The sequence below is a fragment of the Chlorocebus sabaeus genome, chromosome 21 (assembly GCF_047675955.1).
Source record: "Chlorocebus sabaeus isolate Y175 chromosome 21, mChlSab1.0.hap1, whole genome shotgun sequence".
Classification (NCBI taxonomy): domain Eukaryota; kingdom Metazoa; phylum Chordata; class Mammalia; order Primates; family Cercopithecidae; genus Chlorocebus; species Chlorocebus sabaeus.
In genome coordinates, this window is record NC_132924.1 from 105,732,931 (window position 1) to 105,746,165 (window position 13,235).

At 41.5% G+C, this 13,235-nt stretch overlaps 1 non-coding gene across 1 annotated transcript; it reads left to right on the plus strand.

The window, feature by feature from the left end:
* Window positions 1–12,902: 12,902 nt before the first annotated feature.
* LOC119626335 (small nucleolar RNA SNORD46) lies at window positions 12,903–13,002 on the plus strand. The gene has a single exon (XR_005242513.1). It is a non-coding gene; the product is annotated as a small nucleolar RNA SNORD46 (small nucleolar RNA).
* The last annotated feature ends 233 nt before the right edge of the window (window positions 13,003–13,235 follow it).

Below are 13,235 nucleotides of genomic sequence, written 5' to 3' on the forward strand. Positions count from 1 at the left end.
CCTCCTAAACTTGATTGCTTTCTGGGCAATGCTAATTTGTGAAAATCAGTGAGAAATGCACATGGGAGATAAAGACAAGTTAGTGGTCCACATTGATGAATAGAACTTTGCTGTTTATGCCTGCTGCAAACCTGGGAAATAATCTCCAGTCACTGCCCTCCAAAAGCTAACAATGTAATGAAAAGCCAGAATGAAGACCTGGCAGAAACACACAAGTATATGGTATTTAATTTAAAGAGAACATCATATTCTGGTGTTGGAGAAAAACATCAAGGACAATCCAGGTGAGATGGGGTTAATCAAAGAGGACTTTGTGAAGAGGTATGAGGTTTGTGCCATGAGATTTGGAAGGAAGGAAAGGCCAGATGGCAAGAAGGCTAGGAAGCAGATGCCCAAAGCAGGTGAATGGCTTGTACATATGCCCAGAAGAGGGGAAATGGTGATGACAGCAAGTCCTCACATCAGGAAGATAAGGCTGTTTATATTCACATATTTCTCTACACTCCTCAAAGCAAGTTACCCCATTCAACGTGGACAATGACTTCAGGAAAGAGGTAAGAAAGGGATCAAGTTCATTTTACAGAGAGAGAAACAGCTTTAATAAGATAAAGCTTGCCTTAGGGCTTATAGCCAAGAGGTGATAGAGCTAAATCTTGAACCTAGGTCTTTGAACTCCAACTATAGAGCATTTGGGGGTTCCTTTAACAATCCTCTTAATCATAAACAGAAACATAGACAAATTCATATCTTTTAAAATATCCCAGTGAGGTACAGGTATGGGATGAGGGAATATGCCGTATACTTTCCAAGGTTATAATTACCTTGTTATTTATAAATAGTTATAAATTTGACCTATTCAATTTGTTAGTCAAGAGTCATGGAAAATAAATTAATGGAGTCAAGATCACAGTTTCAACATCTCAGGAAGAATGATTGAGAACACAGCTGTGCCATTGATCTCTTAGCTCACCAAAGTACACCGGTCTGCAAAAGCTTGAGGTAACGGGGTAGCAAATAGAGGCCTTGATATTAGAAAATGAATCTCTCAAATGCACAAATCTCCAAAAATGGAAAAATATCTCCAAATACCTACTTAACAATGAAGTGCACAAAATCTTTACACATGCAAAAACTGGGATATTATTGTTAACTTGAAGTTAAACTGGGCTGGGTACTTACTCTTTTCCCTCTACAGCCTGAATTCAGAAACTTCCAGCTGGAATGCAGCCATGTCTTTGCACAAAATCATCCACTCTTAAAGAGTGTCAGATTCAAAATTGCTTAACTTTTATCCCTAATTAAAAAGGCCAGAAGAATGCTTGGTAAATACGTTGGGTCTAATTAAGTCTGATTGCCTTGCAAAATGGAAGCAATGTATTCGACTTTTTACATTTTGAAATTCCAAGGTTATCTATGCTCTTAATTGGCCACAAATGATAACCTCTGTATGTGGAATTCAATGGTTCAAGAGCACACGAACCACAGGATCAACCAAATTCTCAGGTACTGTGAAAGAGGCTGTGCCTTCTGCCATCACTTTGTCTCTCTGCAACACTATGATCCTCTACCCTCACACACATGAAGAAGTCCCGGGATCCCTTCTCTTCTCATTGACATTTTCTCCCTTGTCAATGGTTCTCCTACTTGGCTGTACATTAGAATCACTAGGGAGCTTTAAAAATACTCGTGGCTGGGTGCCACCCCCAGAAGTATTGATTTCATTGATTTGGAGAATGGCCTGGTGTTGGAATGTTTTAAAGCTTTTAATAGGCAGCTAAGCTTGAGAATGACTGCAATTCAGTGATCTTGTCCAGTGCCTAGGTTTTAAATCTATCCACAGGCTATGACTCCCAAATTTAATCTTCTGTTTGAACTCTCCCCTGAGTTCCAGAATTATTCATTCAAACTGCTTACTTGACATGTTCACTGGGTATCTAAAATGCTTCACAAACTTCCAAAGTTGAAAATACAACTCTTGATTTCTCCCGGCTTCCAATATGTTTCTCTTCCAGTGGCTCCCATGGTAGTAAGTAGCTCAAACCAAAAACCCAGAAGCCATCCTTGACTCCTCCCTTTTCCTCATATTCCACAACAAATTCATGAGTAAAGTCTTGTTTGTTCTACAACCAAAGTAGATTTCATATTCATTATGGTAGGCAGCCTCAAGATGGCCCCCAAAGAGCCCCGCTTCCTGATATCCATATGTAGTCCCCTCCCACATTGTACAAGGGTTTGAATTGCATGACCAATAACATGTGGCCAAGTTGACGGCATCTCACTTAGAGATTAGATTATGAAAAGATTGCTCACGTGGCAGGGAATGAAAGCCTCTGGCCAATAGCCAGCAAGGAAATGAGCCTTCTAACAATCACACAAGTGAGCTTGGAAGTGAATTCTTCAGTCCAGTTTAACCTTGAGATGGTTGCAGCCCCAGCAAATGATTCAATTCAACATCATAAGAGACAGTGATTCAGAAACACCCAGTTAAGTTGCTCCTAAATTTTTAGTCCTCAGAAACTGTGAGATACAAGTGTTTATTGTTTTATGCTGCTAAATTTGGGGGTAATTAGTTACACAACAACAGATAATGAACTCATCTACATTTTTGTATCTCATGATTACCATTTACCTCAACCTACCTCTTTTCTTATCTGCACTCCTGCAGTAGCCTTCTAACCTGTCTCCCTTTCCCACTTCTGCTCTTCAAGAATTTGTCATCCACATTTGTATTTTTTAAATAAAATTAGTTCACATCCCTCACCCGTTTAATACCCTTCAATGGCTTCCCAGTTGACTCAGAATAAAAACCAGTGCCTCCCAAATAGTCTTTCACAATCTGATTCCAATCTACATATCGAACTTATTCTCATTCCTCTTTTCTCATTTCTTATCATGATCCAGCTATATTGGCCCTTCATTTTACACCAAGACTCTTGATTTTCTTTATTGTTAGAGGGGCTAGGAGAAAGAGGAAAATTCTAACAACAGGGGAACAGGATCCTGGTAACGCTGCTCACTACAAAAATGACTTTCAGCCACATCTCTGAATGTGTTCGTTGGGCTTGAAGGCAAAGTAGTGTGGTGTGGAATAAGAATAGGTGCTTTTGCTTCTGCCAATATGTTGAATTAAATGAGGAGAGAGTACCTTCCCAGTATAGAACATCAAAATACTGGCTAAAACATAAAACATATTTTTAGATCATGGCTGAGTTAGCAGGAGAATAAGGAAAACAATCAGAGGAAATAAATATAAGGAAATAAAATTAAAAGGGGATAAGTAAGCTACAGAAGCATTTTCCTTTAGGAAATCCTTGGATTTCCTAATGGCCTAGAAACATATATGACATATAAGAGACACATACGAGACTGGAGAAAAATCCTAGGACCTGAGTAGAATGGGACTTTTATTAGCAGGAATGCCCATGAAATGACACCTCAGCGGCCCTACAAAAAAGGATTTTTCTGACTCAGCCTTGGCCCTTAGAGTAGGAAGTGGCAGGGAGAAAAACATCTTACCTAATATTTCCTACCACAAGCTAATATTTGTAAGTCTTCAAGTCTGGAATTCATACCACTTGTGGGTCCAGAAGGTAAAAATAAAAAACTCCAAACTTAGTTTAAAGTGTTCCCAGATAGATAGTGCTCTAAGCATCTAGCAAAAATGACACAAATCCTCTCTGGAGGAATGAACCCTCAACTTAGACCTCTTGTAATTTTTACAAATAAAGTGCAAATCCCTACATGCATGGGAACAAGCCAACATGAGTAAGAATCAGCAGAAACAATAAATTGCAGAATCAGACCCATAGAGCCTACAAGTATTGAATTATCAGATAAAGAATTTTAAATAAGTTTCATATAGTTAAAGAAATAAAAGGGAATTTATAATATTACAAAGGAGCAAGATATTATCAAAGTCAAACCAAATAGTTTTAAGAACCAAATATAACTCCTTAAAGTGAAATCATAATAAATTAAATTCAAAACTCATTGGATGGGTTAAACAGCACATTAGACACAGCAAAAGTGTATCTGGCAAACTGGAAGATATAGCTGGAAAATTACCCAGAATGCACCAGGGAGAAAAAGGTGAAAAATATAAATAAGGGATAAAAAGACAGGAAAGAAAGAATGAGAAAATGCAACACAAGTATAATTGGGGTCCCAGAAGATGCAAACAGAGAGAAAAAGGAAGAAGAAATATTTGAAAAAATAATGGCTTCGAATTTTTCAGAGTTGATGTCTGTATTAGATTGTTCTCATGCTGCTAATAAAAACATACCCAGGACTGAGTAACTTATAAAGAAAAGAGGTTTAATTGACTCACAGTTCTACATGGCTGGGGAGGCCTTACGATCATGGTGGAAAGCAAAAGGGAAGCAAGACACATCTTATATGGTAGAAGGTAAGTGAGAATCTGTGCAGGAAAACTTCCATTTATAAAACCATCAGTTCTTGTGAGACTTATTCACTACCACAAGAACAGTATGGGGGAAACCACCCCCATGATTCATTTATCTCCACCTGCCCCACCCTTAACAGGTGGGGATCATTATGATTCAAGGTGAGATTTGGGTGGGGACACAGCCAAATCTATCAACACTGCTTCTCAGTTTCAGGGAATCCAACCAATTCCAAGCAAGACACATCATAATAAAATTGTAGAAAACCAAAGTCAAAAAGAAGATCTTAGAAACAGTCAGGGAGTTTTTTAAAGAAGAGAGGAAAGCACTAGTCAAGGAATTGAGATTACAAAGATTAGACTGACAGCTGACCTCCACAGCAACAATGAAAGCTAGAAAGTAGTAAAATGACATCTTCAAAATGCTAAGAGAAAATCACTGTCGGCCGGGCATGATGGCTCACACCAGTAATCCCAGCACTTTGGACTGAGGCGGGAAGATCATGAGGTCAGGAGATGGAGACCATCCTGGCTAACACGGTGAAACCCTGTCTCCACTAAAAATACAAAAAAAAATTACCCGGGGGGTGATGGCACGTGTCTGTATTCCCAGTTACTGGGGAGGCTGAGGCAGGAGAATAGCTTGAACCCAGGAGGCAGAGGTTACAGTGAGCTGAGATAACGCCATTGCACTCCAGCATGGGTGACAGAGCGAGAGTCCCTCTCAAAAAAAAAAAAAAAAGAAAGAAAGAAATAAAGAAAAAAGAATATCACTGCCAACTGAGAATTGTATTAAATATATGCATGGAAACTATATTTCAAGAAAAAAGGAAAAATGAAGCTATTCTCAGACATACAAAAAGTTCATTACAACAATCCTCCACTAAAGGAATATCTGAACTAAAATATGTACCTTAGGAAGAGGAAAAATGATACTAGAAAAAAATGGTGAAATATAAGAATGACTATTAAGCAATAAAAATAGTAAATGTGTGAAAATAAAAAGAAATATGACTACATAAAGTATAACATGCATATCTGATTTGTGGAATTACAATCAAGCTAAGCATTGAAAAACAAAAAAAATTGAAATATTTTACTAATGAAGTTCACTTTCTAGCTGGGGAAATTGACAATCATCAATTGAGGAAATTAAAAAAAGAAAAGAAAAAAACAGATCATCTAAACAGTAACAAGTGCTACACAAAGAATTGAAATAGGATGATGTGAGAGCCAAAGACTTGGGAGCCATATTGGGCTTGGTGATCAGGGAAGATTTCTCTGAGCAGGTGACATTCAAGCTGAGATCTGAATCACAGGAGGGAGCCAACCACATAGTTGTGGAAAACAGCATTCCAGGCAGAGAGAAGAGTTAACACAAAAGCCCCCTCTCTGTCTGAATCAATATCTCTGAGTTTCAGTTTCTTCAGTTATAAAATGAGGATAACAGTTTCCTCATACTGTAAAAACCAACTTGGATCAGCTTTTGTATATGAAGTACTTTCAAATTTTTTAATTGTAATGCAGATGGTAATGTTATGGAGACAGCCTTGCTTCCTGCAAGGGATATACCATGGACCAGCCAGAGCAAGACTTAAGTTCTAGGTCTGACAATTTTTGTGTAAACATACTGAGATCCAGTGTCCTCACTTGTTAAATGGGAATGATGCAGTTGTCATAAAGATTAAAGGGTGAAACATTCATACAGAGCTTGGAACGCTGCCTGGCACACAGTAGAGTTCATTAGGAATTAGTTTATTTCCCTTTCCTCTGCTAAAATATTATCTCTTCTGTAAAGATGTTAGTGACCGCCTCTATTTTCCGTACCCCGACTCCATCTAGAAGTTCTCTCTCTGCTCTGCTCTCCCACTGCACTTTACCTACAAGTCTCTCTCAGTAACTCCTTCCCTCACCCCCATTTTTCTCAGTGGTCTGTAAAAGTCATAAGTTCACAGACCTTATTCTAGCCATCTTTTATTCTCCATAGTAGGTAACCTAGTGTCTCATACAACATAGATATTTAATAAAATGCTTAAATGAGGAATGAACACATGAATTCAAGTTGGGATATCTCTACTACCAGGGAACCAACTATTCCGCAAGGTAGCTAATTGCATGGCTATAGTTGCTTAAAAGCTCTCTCTTATATTGAGTTGAAATATCTCAATGGTAGATTTTACACTAATGGTCCCCACTGAATCACATCTGTGGAATCCATAACCTTCTGTTGTCTGCAACCTTGACCAAGGGCTTGCCCATACAACTCATTTTAGCTAATGGAACAAACATGATGCAAGCAGAGGCTTGATAAGTCCTGTTTTGGGGGCTTACACTCTTGGCTCACAGCCATCACCATTCAAAGAAGCCCAAATTTTCCTCCTTGAGGATGAAAGGTCTCATGGTTCAAGGGACTCAACTGAGCCCAGAGCCTTGCCAATCACAATGGGAGTGTAGTCATGTCAGCCCAGGCAAAACAAAACCAGCAGAAGTACCACCTAGCCAACCTACAAAATTGTGACACTCCATTTCCAGGGCAGTTCATCACCCAGAAATAGGTAACTGAAACACTTCTCCCTTACCTTCTATACTCAATTTGTAAAAGCAAGTATGAGCTCTCTTCCATGTGACAAGCTTCAAACGGCTGAAGACAGATCTCTCCCTCCTGGGTCTTCTCCAAGCTGAACACCTTTCATTCTTCAATAGATTTTTACTATCGGAAAATTTCTCCAAAGGTGCTCTGGTTTACCCTTCTCTTTTATAACCTAGGGCTCAGCATAGTAACATACTCATCATGTTCCAGCAGGGTGACCCTTAGGGACACTGTAATTCCAGTGCTCCAGATGCTCTGCTTCTTCCAGGAGCCAAAGCCAGGGTCCACGTGGCCTTTCTGACATCCTCGTTGTGCAGTTGTTCATATTGCATGCAGGGCCATAAATCCCAGGCCTTTTCTCATGAACTCTGTGAAGTCACATCTTTCAAATCCTGCACATAAAAACTTTACCATTTAAACCTACATATGGGGCTAAGTGCAATGGTGCACCTATAATCCCAACAATTTGGGAGGCCATGGCAGGAGAATTGCTTGAGCCTAGGAGTTCAAGACAAGCCCTCGCAACATAGCGAGACCTCATCTCTACCAAAAAATTAAAAAATTAGCCACGCATGGTGGCATGTGCCTGTGGTCCCTGCTACCTAGGAAGCTGAGGTGGCAAGATGACTTGAGCCTGGGAGATGCAGGTTGCAGTGAGCCATGGTCACGCCACTGCATTCCAGCCTGGGCAATAGAATGAGACTCTGCCTCAAAACAAACAAGCAAACAAACAAACATGTGGGTTCCCACTAAACTGATCATAATCGTTATGAGCTTTCTAAGCCAAAATTCTAAATATAGCAATGTTTTCACCTAATTTTCCTGATCACACTCTTCTAGCAAAATCTGTTAATTCCAGCTGTTGCCACTTTTATTCCATTGTCTCCTAGTCCACAATATTAGTCTCCTCAGTCTGCCATAAAAAGTACCACAGACTGGGCAGCTTAAACAGCAGACATTTATTGTCTCACAGTTCTGAAGGCTGCAAGTTCAGGTCATGGTGCCAGCACATTCAATTTCTGGTGAGGGCTCTCTTCCCGGCTTGCAGACATCCACCTTCTCTCTGTATCTTCACATGGCCTTTCCTCCACCTGTGTAGGCGGCAGTGGGAGCAGCATGCAAAGCCCTCATCTCCAAATACCATCACATGGAAGTCAGGGCTTCAACCCATAAATTCTGGGGGAAACAATTTTCAATCCATAATACCCACTATAATCAGGCTTTCAACTGGGCCACTCAACTGAAACTGCCATCAATGACCTCCCGTGATGACATGACAGAATGACAGAGTTGGTCATTCCTTCCTCCTGGGTATGCTTTCTTTCATCGTCTTCAGTGGAAGCCCCCTCTCGGTTTCCTCCTGTTCCATTGGCCATTCCTTCTCACTCTTTGCTGGATCCTTGGACTTCCTCCCTTCTTTACCTACCCCAACTCTCTAAAGTCATCTGAACAGCTCCCAACATGATTTCTCAAGTCCTAACTTCTCCCCAGAATTTCAGACTCATAGATACAATTGCCTACTAAATATCTTCATAGCACAATGGATGGCCTCATTTAAACCTATTTAAATAGAACTCTTGGTTTTCCACCCCTACCCAGACTACTCCCCATCTCAATAAATAATGGTTCTAGTCCCAATGTTCCTGATTGCTTAGTCCAGAATTCTTAGAATTACTGACTCCCCTCTCCATTCCATAACAGATTCTTGCAACTCTACCTGCAAAGTATCATCGGAATCCTACTATTTTCACCACCTGTATCACTCAGCTAGTCTAAACCACCGCAGTCCTAATCTAGATTATTAGAATAACTGCCTAATTGGTCTCCCAGCTTTTGCCCTTGACCCTCACAGTAGCCTCCTCTGCAGGTGGCAACCAGAGTCATCACATGACACAGTCAATCACACCTCTTGTCTGCTCAAAACTGGCCAGTGGCATCCTATGTCACTCAGAGTAAAATCTCAAATCATGACCATGGCCAGAACGCTCTGCACGATCTGGCCTTAGCTGCCTCCCTGCCCTTGCCTCCCCCCATTCTTGCCCTCACTCACTCCACCCCAGCCACACGTGGCTTCCTTGCTGCTGCACAAATATTCTCAGCATACTCCTGCCTCAGAGACTTTGCATCTGCTGCTCTCATTGCCCAAAAACACCTGTCTCCTGAATCTCAGCAGATGCTCCCCTTCATTTTATACAGGTCTCCTCTCACGGACCACCTTCTTGGAGAGGCCACCTTTCTGTAGTCAGGATGGTTCTCCATAACACTTACCCTCCAGAACATGGGTCTGTCTCCCCACTAGCATACAAGCTTTCCATGAGAACAGGGGGGCTTTTTTCCTTCCCTGCTGCATGCCCAGTGGTAGAACCAAGCCCAGCTCAGCCTAGGTGTTCAACATTAGTTGAATAAATAAGTTCATTATCCCTCTCAGCCTTGGCCTATCTGCAAACTGGTCATGCATATCAATGATATGTGTCCAAGAAACTGATGTTTTTACATGGTCAAAAGATACAATAAAAAATAAGCTCTGTGGCAGGAGCAGTGGCAAACATAGCCTTAAAGATGAATAAGCCTAGGTGCAGACAGTGGAGCACCCTGAATGACCAGCCAGAATCTGAATTTTTTCCCTCACAGACAACAGCCATTAAAGCTTTCTGTGTGTAAAATGATAGGAACTGTCTCATAAATAACTTTCATTGGGAGCATTTTTAAAAAATATTACTTAGATCGATTTGGAAACAACTTGACATTTTCTTTTTTCATTAATTGGCTTTTCGAACATGTTGACAAGTATGGTTCATTTTGAATGGTCCTAAGTAATTCTCTGGACCAGGGCCGGGACCACCAGGTTACTTGCAAACAAATGCATGTGGCTGTGAATAAATAGATTTATGCATCTGGGTCTTCTGACCACGTTTCACACCCATAGCACATGAATTTCTTATGTAACACCTGTGCACAACTATATATAGCATACACAGAATCTTGTTTTCATATCATACGTATAGGCTCTTGCCAGAACTTTCTTCCAAGCAAGGGAGTCTGAGAAAAAAGCCGAAGGAACAGAATGGAAGAAGACGAACCAAGCTGGCATCAGCTCGGCCACGCACACACCAAACTGTGATGAACTCACATGTGTACGGGTACCCTGGCCCAACAGCTGCTGGCATTGACAGCTCCGTGGCAGCAGAGTGGCTGAGAGAATAGAAATCTTTTCAGCAGGAACAGGCTTGTGGTTGAAGAGTAAAGGGAGCAGTTGAGGCCATTCTGAGGATTTGTTCATGAATTTCAAGTGGATTACAGTTCCCCCCAGCCATTGCAGACAGCAGCAGACTGGGTCTGCAAGGGGCTTCAGAGAAAAACGCCGAGAGCCCGCCCTGCACAGGAGACCTGGAGACCCCAGTGCTCAGGAACTGAAACCAAAATCGTTTCCTTACTGTAGCTAGGAAGTGTTGTTTACATGTAGTTTTTGCCTAATTAAATTGTACCTGTCTTTGCCTCTAATTTTCTTACCTCCTTTCCAAAGCATCAGCTAATCTTTTATCTCACGATTCAATCTCACTCTCTCTCCCTCCTCTCCCTCTCTCCACACACCCTCTTTCTTCCCCCTCTTCCCTTCCCTTCTCTCCACTCCCTCCCACTTTCTCTCTCTCTCCTTCAGCTCCCTGGCTTCTCTGGGTGAGTCCCACGCTGACCTCCCCTCCCCTCGTTTATCCATAGCTTATGCGGGAGCACAGATCTCTCTGCCCCCTCCAGCAATTTCTTCCGATGCTACTGATGCATAGTTAAACACGTGACTTACCATGTAAACAGTTTCTACCGAGGCTAACTACTCTGTTGACGTTCAGGCTTCAACAGCTGAGAAACCTTATGAATACTTACACACAAATAATGTACATCAGTGCTGACAAACATACTGAGGGGCCCAGAGGAAGGGAGCAGGTGGGCTTCGAGTTGGGCCTTGTAGACAGACTGCGAGGCACAGAGAAGCTGTTTCTTGGCTGCAGCATGCTTGCATGTGCTATATGGTGTCTTGGCGCTGGGTACCCCTCTGGAAGCCGTAGTGAGGCTGGGGGCTGCAGGAGGATTTCTGGGAATGCACTCAGATCCCCATGTAACTCCCAACATTTATTCCCCTCCCATCCGAAAAGACATCTAGGAGCAGCAGGAGGCCAGAGGGGGCAGGCAACGGGTCTGGAGCCTGCACATTTCAGGGGTTGCCATAGCAACCCCCTTCCCACACATCCCCCTGCCTCCTCACCAAATGTTTGTGTCTGAGGCACTTCCCAGGAATGAAGGTAAGCCCTCGGACCCTGCCTGGCCCCAGAATCCTGCCTACCATCCCTGCCCACACTAGTCCCGGCACAGCCAGGGCCTGCTGAGAGGAAGGAGAGTAAAAAGCTTCGGTTCCAGGCAGAGCTCGTGAAATCAACTGTGATTTCCCCAGCTTCGCTGGCCTGAGCAATCTAAGTGGCATTGGGGAAAGGTCATGATGTGAGGAATCTGTGATTTCGGGAATCTGGAAGGAACAGGAAGAGATTAAACCTACACATTTCCAACCTCTGCATTTTACAGATAAAGAAACTGAGGCCCAGAAAAAAGAAGTAGGGGCAGAACATGAACAAAAACTTATTTGTCCATAGTCTATTTTGGTTCTTAACTTTAAATATTTTTTTTAAAAGCTCAGTTACAGACTTTTTGTAAACTAAAGGGAATAGACTTAACTAGCTTTTTGGAGAGTACTGGGGATATGAATGCTACATAGTTGCTAATAAGACACCTGAACAGAGACTGTCCTTGATCTATTCCTAGGCCAAAATTTAGGCTTCTCGGGGACCATTCAGGTTTTTTGTTTGTTTGTTTTAATTCCAGGTCACTTTTATTTTAGAGCCTATGTGAATTGAGAAAACTAATTTTCTTGCCATTGGTGTATCTTTAAAATCACCGGTCAAGGAATAATAATCCTTTTACATGGGCAAAATATATGTTTTATTTATTCATACATTTCAGGGTGAAAACATTATTTTTCTAATTTCAACCCTTGGGCCCAAATATAACTTCCCTGAGAACGAGTCATCTGTGACATTACAGGTGATGAATGGATGGCAGAAATTTGCCCCCTTCCCTGTCCAATCATGGGGCCACTGAACTATAGAACTTATCTTCCTGGAAGAAGGCATTTTCCCAAGTGGAACACAAGTTATGGGGGCATGAGAGGAGTCTTCAGGTTCACAGATGCAGCATTTTTCATGCCGCATTTTTCCCCACTCGTAAAAGTTTGATTTTTAGCATCTGGCATTAAAAAAATCAATCCTGCCTAATGACACCCCTCATTCCTAATCTTTCTTTCTTTTCTTTGGTGAAAATCTTTGTGGAGTCTCAGTTCACATTTTTCATTAGCATTTCTTCTGGGTTTCCTTAGATTTTACAAGTGGTTAAGCAATTAGTATACTTCTTAACACTTTAAGCAAATAAATGCTGACAACAACACAATGTGTAGTCACTACCACGGTGACAACGAAGCCAACTATATCATTTTCATCAGCTCATGGGAAGTGTGTACAATCAGTGTCTACAATGAGCATGTGAAAACTTAGAGCTTACATTTCACAATATGAAAAGCACTTTCCAAACATTTGCTCATTGTACCATAATCTTCTCAAGATTGGCTACACCGAGCAACTCAAACAGGTCTGTGTCTCAGTCATATTTAGCCTCAGTCCTTACCAATGCCTGGTACCTCACAAATGTCTTCTAGACTTTGTTAAGGGAATGGTGGCTTTCCCTGAACCATTCAGCAGAGATTCAAACTTACAGGTTACAAAGTAGCTGGTAAGTGTCAGAGTGAGACACAATGCCAAGGCTATGGCTACTGGCAGATCATGACATCATGACCTTGCTTTGAAAAGGGGGTACTGGAGTGATGAAAATGTATCTTCAGGTGTGGTTGTGGCCACCTTGGCCACCTGTGTGTCACTTGTCCATGTAAGGACTTGTCATAGTTACACTGTTAAAAAGAAACAAAGGAACAAAAAGGGAGGTGGGGTCAACATTGGGAGCTCTTTTGGGGTAGCAACAGTAGAAAAAATAGAATCTGTGGTTGCTTTAAAAAAAATTTTGTGCCATTGTGGCTTCTCCATGGATGGCTCTTTAATTTGCATGTATTAACTGTGTAATATAATCTTCCTTGTGGAACCCCGTATCTTTTTTTTATGTTTTTGGAGACAGGGTCTTACCTATCACCCA